Below are 811 nucleotides of genomic sequence, written 5' to 3'. Positions count from 1 at the left end.
TGTATATATATATATATATATATATTTATATATATAGGTATACTCACATACCATATATATATATATATATATATTTATATATATATATATATATATTTAATATATATATATATATATTTATATATATATATATATTTATATATATATATATATATATATATTTATATATATATATATTTATATATATTATATATATATATTTATATATATATATATATATATTAATATTATATATATATATATATACGTATACACACATACACTTATATATATATATATATATATAAGTATATGTGTGTATAATATGTATATATTATATATATATATGTGTGTGTGTGTGTGTGTGTGTGTGCGTATATGAATAGAAAATATTATCTGAACATATAAATTGTAACTCCTATAGTACCTTTACGGAGTACAGAGAGGTCAGAATGGTGTCTATATAAGTACTGAGGAGTCTATTTGCGTAAAATGAAAAATAATTGGCTTTGCTCATAATTCACTAACTTAATTGATTTAGTGTGTCTGTTTTTTTATTTATTTGCTTATGAAAGTAATCCTATGGCAAGTGTGGATTAGTGTTTTTTTTTAAGCCAGGCCCATTCATAACTAAACTTTCTTAGTTTAATGTGATATACTTGAAGTAAAACCTGAGTGCATTGTATCAGATAGGCTACATTTACTTAAGTGCATCATTTTACATGTAATTCTAACAATAACAACTATGACTACCTAGCTAGTTTACCTAAATGCAAACAAATTCTATAAACATTTTATAGATATAATTTTATGTTTAATACCAGCATTACGG

Source organism: Palaemon carinicauda, chromosome 11 (assembly GCF_036898095.1).
Source record: "Palaemon carinicauda isolate YSFRI2023 chromosome 11, ASM3689809v2, whole genome shotgun sequence".
NCBI lineage: Eukaryota > Metazoa > Arthropoda > Malacostraca > Decapoda > Palaemonidae > Palaemon > Palaemon carinicauda.
The sequence above is the reverse complement of the archived record's forward strand: the minus strand, read 5'-3'. Positions refer to the sequence as shown.